The 10,121-nt window shown below is 48.7% G+C and overlaps 1 non-coding gene across 1 annotated transcript; it reads left to right on the forward strand.

Annotated features, from left to right (window-relative positions):
* The first annotated feature begins 257 nt into the window (after positions 1-257).
* On the forward strand, positions 258-361 carry LOC112438067 (U6 spliceosomal RNA). The gene has a single exon (XR_003026564.1). It is a non-coding gene; the product is annotated as a U6 spliceosomal RNA (small nuclear RNA).
* Positions 362-10,121: the final 9,760 nt, after the last annotated feature.

Here is a 10,121-nt window from a genome sequence, read left to right on the forward strand (position 1 = left end):
CTCCTAAAGTGCTGGGAATACAGATGTGAGCCACTGCGCCTGGCCTCTGGCTAGTATTCTGTATTCTTGACAGTCTGATAGATGGAAAAATATCCCTATAGCCATGAATACACTTTAAAAACATACGGAATGTCGGTGGGCCACTCTTGCCCTCTCCCCAACTATCTTTAGTGGTGGGCTTCAGGCTCCGGGCACCCTCTATTTTGTTTCCTAGCATGAGTACATTCATGTAGTCATTCAACACCTCTTTAAACTCTGTGTTTGCTTCAGCAGCACATATACTAACACTGGAACAATACAGAGATCAGTATGTTCCCTGCGCAAGGACGACACGCAAATTCATGAAGCGTTCCGTGTATTTTTAAAATTTAATATATTAAAAAAATTGAAAACTCAATAGAGTGTCTGTTGTGTGCCAGACACTGTTCTGGGTGCTGAGGACACAGCAGAAAGGGATTTGCCCTCAGGCGGTTCATCCTGGTGAGGACCCAGACAGCTCACACAACGGACGTGTAAAATGCACTGAGTGTTCCCAGGGTGAGAAGTGCTTTGGAGAAAAAATTAAAAGGGGCAGGAATGTGCATTTCTGGGGCTTCAGAAAGTTTCAGGGAGGGGAGGGGAGGGGAGGGAGCAAGTGTAGAAGAAACAGAAGTCTAGGAAAAGGGTACAAAGTGCAAAGGCCTGGAGATGGGGACCGTGCCCAACAGATTGGAGGAACAGCTGGGATAGCTGAGCCTGCAAAGCAGGGACTGGAAGGGCTGTGGGACCTCGTGGCCCCTGGGAAGAAGTCTGCCTTTTGCTCCAGATGAGGTGGGGACCTTTGAGGGTTGGGACAACAGGGATGAGACCTGACATTTTCACCAGGATCACTTTGGCTACTGTCTTGTACATTGACTGTAGGGGGTCAAGGTCAGAAACTCAAGACAGTTGGAGGCTAGAGAAATCATCAAACAAAAGATGGTGGTGAGTTGGTGTGCTGGGTTCAATAGTTTTTCTCCCAAATTTATGTCCACCTGGTATCTCAGAATGTGACCTCGTTTGGTCTTAGAGTCTTTGCAGATGTAGCTAAAGATCTCAAGATGAAATTATCCTGGACTTAGGACCCACCCTAAATGACTGATATCCTCATAAAAAGGGGAAGCCACAGAAAGATACACAGAGAGAGGGGATGTGAAGACAGAGCCAGAGATGGCAGTGATGCCCAGGAACTGGTGTTCCTGGCACCAGAAGCACCAGAAGCTGGAAGAGGCCGGGAAGGCCCCTCCCCCAGAGCCTTCAGAGGGAAAGCAGCCCTGCCCATACCTTTATTTCAGACCTCTAGCCTCCAGAACCCTGAGAGAAAAAGATTCTGTTGTTTTAAGCCATCAATTTTAGACAATTTGTTACAGCAGCCCCGGGAAATGAATACACTTGTGCCAACACAAGAGTAGAGGAGAAGGTGAAAATTGGTCAGTCAGAGTTGGGATATATTTTGTAGGTAAAGCCAAGAGGATTTGCTGAAAAATAGGAACAAGAGAACAAGAAGAGTCCAGGCTGGCTCCAGGGTTTTTGCTCTGGGCATCTGGCAGGCTGACTGGGTATCAGAAGGGCTGTTTGGGACTGGGCATGGTGGCTCACGCCTATAATCCCAGGACTTTGGGAAGCTGAGGCTAGAGTTTGAGCTCAGGAGTTCGAGACCAGCCTAGGCAACATAGGCTCTACAAATAATACAAAAATTAGCCAGGCATGGTGGTGTGCGCCTGTAGTCTCAGCTACTTGGGAGTCTCAGGTGGGAGGATCCCTTGAGCCCAGGAAGTCAAGGCTGCAGTGAGCCGTGATCGAGCCACTGCACTCCAGCCTGGGCAACAGAGTGACAGCCTGTCTCAAAAACAAAACACAAAAAGCAAACAACAATAACAAAAGGGCTGTTTATGAAAGAAGAGAACATGCTGCCCTTTGGATAAATTAAATCTAAGTCGCCTGTGAGACATCTAAGTGGAAGCCAGCTGTGCATACATTTTGTTTGTTTGCTTAAGGACATGTCTTAAAATCTTTCCATGTCAACCTATAAAGAAATGCCTCATTTTTTTTGTTGCTGTGTATTTCATTATATGCATAAACCATCTTTTTTTTTTTTTCTTTTTGAGATGGAGTTTCACTCTTGTTGCCCAGGCTGGAGTACAATGGCATGATCTCAGCTCACTGAAACCTCTGCCTCCCAAGTTCAAGCAATTCTCCTGCCTTAGCCTCCCAAGTAGCTGGTATTACAGGTGCCTACCACCATGCCCAGCTAATTTTTTTGTATTTTTAGTAGAGACAGGGTTTCACCATGTTGGCCAGGCCGGTCTCGAACTCTTGACCTCAGGTGATCCATCCGCCTCCACCTCCCAAAGTGCTGGGATTACAGGCTTGAGCCACTGTGCCTGGCCGAACCATCTTATTTAACCAGAATTAGGCACGTTTCCAAATGCTAAGCTGGATGAGTCTGTCTGTGATAGTTTGTTCTTCCACTGAAATCAGTACTTACTAATTTTTCTTTTTTTTTGAGGTGGGGTCTCGTTCTGTCACCTAGGCTGGAGTGCAGTGGCACAATCAATGCTCACTGTAGCCTCGACCTGCTGGGCTCAAATGATCCTCCTGCCTTATCTTCCTGAGTAGCTGGGACCACAGGCACACACCGCCATTCCCTGCTAATTGGTTTTTTATTTTTTTGTAGAGTTAGGGTCTGGCTATGTTGCCCAGGCTGTTCTCAAACTCCTGAGCTCAAGCAATCTTCCTGCCTCTGCCTTCCAAAGTGCTGGGATTACAGGTGTGAGCCACTGCACCTGGCCAGTGCTTGCTAATTTTTGAGCACTTGCTGTGTGCCTGCTCCTGAGAGGAATGGCCTCACAAAGGAGATGGTTTAGTGTAGCAGCCACGGTGTTCCAGTTTCAGACCATCACCTTCTATGAAACAGGGCTGCGGCCGGGCGCGGTGGCTACGCCTGTAATCCCACCACTTTAGGAAGCTGAGGAGGGTGGATCACCTGAGGTCAGGAGTTCAAGACCAGCCTGGCCAACATGGCAAAAACCTGTCTCTACTAAAAGTACAAAAATTAGCCGGGTGTGATGGCACATACCTGTAATCCCAGCCACTCAGGAGGCTAATGCAGGAGAATCGCTTGAACCTGAGAGACGGAGGTTGCAGTGAGCCAAGATTGCACCACTGCACTCCAGCCTGGGTGAAAGAGTGACTCCGTCTCAATAAATAAATAAACACAAAGAAAAATAAAAATACAAAATTGGCCAGGCGTGGTGGCACATGCCTATAATCCCAGCTACTTGGGAGGCTGAGGCAGGAGAATCGCTTGAACCTGGGAGATGGAGGTTGCAGTGAGCCAAGATTGCACCACTATACTCCAGCCTGGGTGAAAGAGTGAGACTCCGTCTCAATAAATAAATAAATAAAAATAAAAATACAAAATTGACCAGGCGTGGTGGTGCATGCGTGTAATCCCAGCTACTTGGGAGACTGAGGCAGGAGAATCGCTTGAACCCTGGAGGCAGAGGTTGCAGTGAGCTGAGATTGCGCCACTGCACTCCAGCCTGGGTGACGAGGGCGAAACTCTGTCTCAAAAAACAAACAAACACAAAAACTAGGGCTGCTATGTCATCTAAAGACATAACCAGCACAAAGCCCCAAGCTCAGCCTTTGAAACAGGCATTGTACACGTGGAGTCTTTGCTACTATTATGTAACTGTGTTCCAGAGGCCTCAGACATGAGAGGTGTTCTGTGGGTACCAATTCCATCTTCCCTGAAAAATGACTTGCCTGGCCCAGCAGCTCCCTTTTGGGGGTTCCTAGTCTTTCCCAGCACATGGAGTGCTCTGAGAAATTCTGCACTCAAGACAGTTTTGCTTATCCAAGTGTTACTCAGATATGTTTGAAGACATCACTCAATTCCTCCTCCTTCCCACAATTGCATTCAACATCTCAAGAGACCAGAGCCCGACAGGCTGAGAAAAACTGGCTTTGGTTGACACATCAGAGACTAGAAAAAAGATCCCAAAAACCAGGTTTATGTTATTTTTTCAATGAGTGATGACCCCCCGTCTTAGGTGGGATCTCTTTGGAGTCTCAAATTTTTTCTCCATTTTTTACTTGGAGATGATAAAATAGTCTCTGCCAGATCACCAGGCACTGTCTCTCTGGGGCCTCCCAGCCACCCACTGCCATCCCTCTATTTATCTCATGGGGCAAGGGGGCACAGTATGCAAATTAAATAGTACCCATTATGCCAATTAAATAGCACCCTACCCAAAGAGCTGTCTCCCAAGGATGGAAATAGGAGCTAACTTGGGTCTCTCAGGAGAACATTTTTGCCTTGGAGGATTTCAAGATTTACTCTCGGGTATCAGAATGTAAAGGGAATGGCTTTAAAACTACAGCACTCGAAAAAACTTTTTGGGTGATGGAATTTTTTTTTTTTTTGAGACAGAGTCTTTTGAGACAGCCTGCTCTGTCGTCCAGGCTGGAGTGCATTGGCATGATCTCTGCTCACTGCAACTTCCGCCTCCCAGGTTCAAGCAATGCTCCTGCCTCAGCCTCCCAAGGAGCTGGGACTACAGGCACCCACCACCAAGCCTGGCTAATTTTTGTATTTTTAGTAGAGACGGGGTTTCACCATGTTGGCCAGGCTAGTCTCAAAGTCCTGACCTGCCTCGGCTTCTCAAAGTGCTGGGATTACAGGCGTGAGCCACCACGCCCTGCCAGGGGTGATATAAATATTTAAAAATGGGATTATGATAATGATTATGCATATGCAAAAAATATTAAAAGTCACATAATTGTGCATTAACAATGGGTGAATTTTGTGATATGTAAATTATACATCAAAAAAGTTTATTTTTTTTTTATTTTTGAGATGTGGTCTCACTCTGTAATCCTCTGTCATCCAGGCTGGAGTGCAGTGGTGCAATCTCAGCTCACTGCAACCTCCACTTCAAGCTCACTTAAACCTCCACTTTAACCTCACTTAAACCTGGAAAGGTTTAAGCGTGCCTCAGCCTCCAGAGTACCTGGGACCACAGGAGTGTGCCACCATGCCCGGCTAATTTTTTTTTTTTTTTTTGGAGACAGAGTCTCATTCTGTCACCCAGGCTGGAGTGCAGTGGCACAATCTCGGCTCACTGCAGCCTCTGCCTCCCAGGTTCAAGTGATTCTTTGCCTCAGCCTCCCGAGTAGCTGGGATTCCAGGCACCTGCCACCAGGCCCGGCTGATTTTTGTAGCGGCTACTTTTTTGTAGAGATGAGGTTTTGCCGTGTTGCCCTGGCTGATCTCAAGCTCCTGAACTCAAGCGATCCACCTGCCTTGGCCTCCCAAAGAGCTGGATTATGGGTGTGTACCACCACGCCTAGCTAATAAAGTTGTTTTTTAAAAAAACAAAAAGATTAAAAGTCAGGGCTGGGCACAATGGCTCAAGCCTGTAATCCCAGCATTTTGGGAGGCCTAGGCGGGAAGATCACCTGAATCCAGGAGTTCAAGACCAGCCTGGGCAACATGGAAAGACTGCGTCTCTTTTTTATTTTTTATTTTTGGAGATGGAGTTTCACTCTTGTTGCCCAGGCTGGAGTGCAGTGGCGCGACCTTGGCTCGCTGCAACCTCCGCCTCCTAGGTTCAAGCGATTCTCCTGCCTCGGCCTCCCAAGTAGCTGGGATTACAGGCACTGCCACCATGTCCAGCTAATTTTTGTATTTTTAGTAGAGACGGGGTTTCACCATGTTGGCCAGGCTGGTCTTGAACTCCTGCTCTCAAGTGTTCCCCCTCCTCAGCCTCCCAAAGTGCTGGGATTACAGGCGTGACCCACTGTGGCTGGCCAGCTGAAATGTTTTTTGCCCATATCAGCCCCTCCCTCCTGCTTTCCAGTGTGCCATGTGACAAGGCTTCGCCCTTGCTCTGTTCACAGCAAAGCACGCACGGGCATCCTGACTGATCCTGGAGGTTTGAAATCACCTTTTAGTGAGTTTCTGCATCCTCCACCTTACCAGCCCTTCATGTATAAGGTATTTATTGATCCTTTACTATGTGCTGGCTCATTTATAGCACATGGTGATGAACAGAATAGACCTGGTCCCTGCCATGGAGGTGACTGTCCAGTGATGATGGTGGCCACTAGTGGTGGAGCCACTGATGCCCTTTGCCCTTTGGCCCTACTACCATGAATCCTTGCAGTGACTCCTCTCCAGGCAAGGCACCATTGTGCTCTCTTTTCCCAGATGGGATCATCAAATGGTGAGTGGGAGCTGGGATCCCAGCCAGCCCCTCCTCCTGTCACTTCCATTGGAATACTGACTACCAAGCCTCCCTGCTCAGGAAGCCTCCCTGCCTCGGATGAACTGTGTGCATCCCAAGCTGGAACTCAGCGGTCCCATCCTTTCAGTCTCTACTGGGAAAAGCTAGAGAATCCTTGGGCCATCAGGGAAAGGCAGACACATTTGCATAATAAATGAAAATCCTATCTGAGCTCCCGCCCTGCCTAGAGATTTACAATTCCCAAACAGTTCTGGGAAGGAAATAGAGAGAATGCTAGTGGGGGATGGGTACTGTAGACCAGGCTGTCTGGGCTGCCTGGAAGAGGCATCATTAGAGCGGACACTTGAAGGATGACACAGACCTGCCATGGGAAGGGTGTTGGAAAAGCATTCCTGGCAGAGGGAACAGCATATGCAAAGGAACAAGGCCTGGCCCGTGTGTGTCAGAAGCAGATGGAAGGCCTGGGTGACTGGGCTGGCAGCACAAAGAGCCAATGGTGGGGATGAGGCCAGACAACGGGCAGGCCTTGGTCAGGCAGCGCCTTGCGGACTGAGGTGTGGGGTTTGGACTTAGTTCCGAGAGCACTGGGAAGCTACTGGAGAGTTTCGGGTTTTTGTTTTCAGATCACTGCTCTCAGGCAGAGGGTGGGTGGAGACCAGGTAGGAGCCCATTTGATGAATCAGTGAGGAGTGGAAGGGGCCGGGAGGGAGGTGGTAATTTGCAGGTACACAGTAGGCACTCAATAAACTCCATCTACCTAGAGTTGAAATTCAGACATGCAGGTTTCAGGAATTAAATATGGGGGACCCTGAGGATGACTGCGACCCCACCCCACAAGTATCCATGACCAGCACTTGGCCATCTATCACGGGTGGGGGTTCAGTTCTGTTTATTTTCAGTCTGTCACTTACCAAGACTTTTATAAAATACAACAAAAATGAATGACTTAGAAAAACAAAAGGGGGAGCCTGATGTGGTGGTGCACGCCTGTGATTCCTGCTCTGTGGGAGGCTGAGGAGGGAGGATTACTGGAGCCTAGGAGTTTGAGGTTGCAGTGAGCCATGATCCTGCCACTGCACTCCAGCCTGAGTGACAGGCAAGATCCAGTCTCTTTTTTTTTTGTTGGAGGGGGCCTCTTTGTTTGTTTGCTTTTTTTTTTGAGACTGAGTCTTGGTCTGTTACCCAGGCTGGAGTGCAGTGGTGCGATCTCAGCTCACTGCAACTTCCGCCCCCCACCCAGGTTCAAGTGAGTCTCATCCCTCAGCTTTCCAAGTAGCTGGGACTACAGGTGTGCACCCCCATGCCTGGCTAATGTTTTGTATTTTTAGTAGAGATGGGGTTTTGCCATGTTGGCCAGGCTGGTCTTGAATTCTTGACCTCAAGTGATCTGTCCGCCTTGGTCTCCCAAAGTGCTGGGATTACAGGTGTGAGCCACTGTGCCCAGCCGAAATCCAGTCTTAAAAAAAAGAAAAAGAAAGAAAGAAAAGAAAGAAAGAGGAAGAAAGAAAGAAAGGAAGGAAGGAAGGAAAGAAAAAAGAAAAGAAAAGAAAGAAAAAGGGCCGGGCGTGGGGCTCTTGCCTATGGCCCTTCAGGAGGCCGAGGCGGGAAGATCACTGAGCCTAGGAGGGGCAGCATAGTGAGACCCCCAGCCCAAAAAATAAAAAAAAAAAAAAGAAGAAGAAAGCCCACTGGTGTAAATCAATTTAAAAATGTGGAGAAGGGACGGTAGGATGCTAATGAGCAGCTGGGAAGGTGAGATGGAATTAGAAAGCAATCTTTGGCACTTGGCAAATCATCATGATGATGAGTTCAGGCAAGAATCATCAACGAATGCCACAGTGAGTGGGCCTCAGGGGTTGAATGGAAAGAAATGTCCACCACCTAATAAGGCCCTCGTGAAAGCAGCCTTATTTGGAAAAAAAATCTCTGTAAATGTGTTTAAGTTAGTGATCTTGAGATAAGGTCATCCTGGATAACTGGTGGCCCTAAATCCAATGACACCTATTCTTTTTTCTTTTTTCTTTTTCTTTTTTCTTTCTTTCTTTCTTTCTTTTTTTTTTTTGATATGGGGTCTTGCTCTGTTGCCCAGGCTGGAGTACAGTGGTGCAATCTCAGCTTGCTGCAACCTCTACCTCCTGGGCTCAGGCAATCCTCCCACCTCAGCCTCCAGAGTAGGTGGGACTATAGGCACACACCACCATGCCTGGCTAATTTTTTTATATTTTTGGTAGAGACGGGGTTTTGCCATGTTGCCTTGGCTGGTCTTGAACACCTGAGCTCAAGCCATCTGCCCACCTTGGCTTCTCAAAGTGCTGGTATTACAAGTGTGAGCCACTACACTTGGTCTGACACATATTATTTTCATTTTTTAGAGATAGTGTCTCACTCTGTCACCCAGCCTGGAGTGCAGTGGTGTGATCATAGCTCACAGCGGCCGCCAGCCTTGAACTCCTGGGCTCCAGTGATCCCCTTGCCTCAGCCTCCCAAGTAGTTCTGACCAGAGACACACACCATCATGCCTATCTAATTTAAAACTTTTTTTTTTTTTTGTAGAGATAGGGTCTTGTTATATTGACCAGACTGGTCTCAAACTCTTCGGCTCGAGTGATCCTCCGGTCTTGGCCTCCCAAATTGCTGGGCTCCACCATGCCCAGCTGACATGTGTTTTTGTAAGAGATAGAAGAGACAGACACTTGATGAGGAGTGTCACGGGACCACAGAGGCAAAGACGGCGCGATGCAGCCGCAAACCACAAACACCTGGGGCCACCGGGAGCTGGAAGAGGTGAGGAGCTGATTCTCCCCTCGAGCCTTTGGAGGGAGCGCAGCTCTGCTGAAACCTTGCTTTTAGACTCTGACTGCCAGAACTGTGGGAGAATAAATTTCTGTTGTTTTAAGTCACCCAGCTTGTGGTGATTTGTTAGGGCAGCCAAAGGAAACAGATGTGGCCAGGAGTGGTGGTTCATGCCTGTAATCCCGGCACTTTGGAAGGCTGAGGCAGGTGGATCACATGAGTCCAGGAGTTTGAGAGCAGCCTGGGCAACATGAGACCCTGCTGCTCAAAAAAATAAAAAACTAAAAATAAATAAATCAAAATAAGGAACTAATAGAGTGGGTGTGAAGTTGGAGAGCAACGGGATGGTTACATGGTCTCAAAGTACCTTCCCGCAGGGGAAGCGTGGGAACTTTACAGTGGAGAAGCCTGGCCAACGCCGTGAGCGTGTGAGCGGTGCTAACCTCGCCAGAAAAGGGACCCAGGCAGCGTGGGCCTCCTGCCAAGGTGCACCAGGAGCCAGGCATCTGGTCAGTCTGAGGTGCCTGCCTGAGGGCAGAGCCGAGTCCCACCCAGACCTGCTCCCTCCAAGGCATCGGGGTACTCTGCACATCCCAGGTTTTGTGAACATGCCTTCCTTTTGCACAGTGTCTCCCTCCCATCGCAGACATCTGGGGCCACAGGTCAGCCTTCTGAGAACGAGGCCGCTGGGAGGCACAGGTGCAGGACAGACACTGTTAACCATGGACAAGGGGAGGCGTTTGCCTTCCCTTTCTCTGTGTGCTCTGTGGGAGGGCTTCCTAGTAACCCCACCAGCTTCTCCATTGCTCAGGGAGGAAGACAGAGGCCAGCTCATCATAGCCATCACCAGGTGCACTGGCCAGTAAGCAGCAGAGCTGGGCGTTTCATGAGGGCTGGGTCAGGAAAAAGCCTGTGCTCCCTCCACTCCGGGAGCACTGGGCCCTTTGGTAGGATGGAATGGTTCTCAGAAAGCCTTTCTTCTGTAAGCTGCGTTCAAGCCAGTAGGACAGAAAGATGTCTTTTGCAGCTAGGGGGTGAATCTTTTGAAAATAAAAA

Source organism: Pan paniscus, chromosome 21 (assembly GCF_029289425.2).
Source record: "Pan paniscus chromosome 21, NHGRI_mPanPan1-v2.0_pri, whole genome shotgun sequence".
NCBI classification, from domain to species: domain Eukaryota; kingdom Metazoa; phylum Chordata; class Mammalia; order Primates; family Hominidae; genus Pan; species Pan paniscus.